The sequence below is a fragment of the Astyanax mexicanus genome, chromosome 14 (assembly GCF_023375975.1).
Source record: "Astyanax mexicanus isolate ESR-SI-001 chromosome 14, AstMex3_surface, whole genome shotgun sequence".
NCBI lineage: Eukaryota > Metazoa > Chordata > Actinopteri > Characiformes > Acestrorhamphidae > Astyanax > Astyanax mexicanus.
The window spans coordinates 20,204,191-20,205,103 of NC_064421.1; positions in this window are offsets into that span (position 1 = coordinate 20,204,191).

Sequence of the window (913 nt, forward strand, 5' to 3'; positions counted from 1 at the left end):
TAGTATTAAAGGTCCTGGTGATGGTGATGCTAGTAGTGATGATAATTATAATACCAGTAATAATATAGACATGGTAGTAGTAGTAGCGATGGCAGTAATAATTGTAGCATCAGTATCAGTGTTGTGAAGTTGTAGTAGTACTGGAAGTCACAGCAGTAGTGGTAGTATTAGTGGTAATAGTAGTAGTAGTAATGGATGTAAAGAGGGTGGCAGTGGTAATAATTGTAGTACTAGTATTGGTGTTGATAGCTGTAGCACAGGAGGTTGTGGTGGTGGTAGTAATAGTCTGTAGTCACAGTAGCAGTTGTAGCATTAGCAGTGATTGTAGTATGGGATATAGAGAGCTGGTGGTAGTAGTAATAGCAGTAACTGTAGTAGCAGTTGTAGTGGAAGTATTAGTGGTGATAGCATTACTAGTGGATTTAGAAGTAAAAGGGGAAGTGGTAGTACAAGCAATTATATACATAATTCCAAGTGTCTCTTATTAGTTTGTCTTTAACATTAAAATTAATTAAATTAAGGAAAAAAGAAAAACACTGAATGAGAAGGTGTGTAGAACATTTGACTGGTATTGTATGTTAAATAGAAAGTCACTACTCTAAATTATAGTGGGGAAAACAGCTTAAACTGTCAAGCCCATATTCCTTGCTTTACAGTTCCCAGCCATTCTACTGTACATGAGAATCAATCTGATTGGCTGTGAACCCTGCCTGTCAGCTAACAAATCTCCTACAAAGTTCTGCTAGTGGGCGGGCCTGTGCTGATCTGCCATTGGTAATGCGAGCGTGGGCGGAAACAGAGCGGAGCTGTCTGTGTCGCCCTCCGTCTGTGAGCCTCTTACGCTTTTCACATCCTCCCTCCTCTCTCTCGCTCTCCCTCACACCCTTCCTGCCTCCCTCCCTCCCTCCCTCCC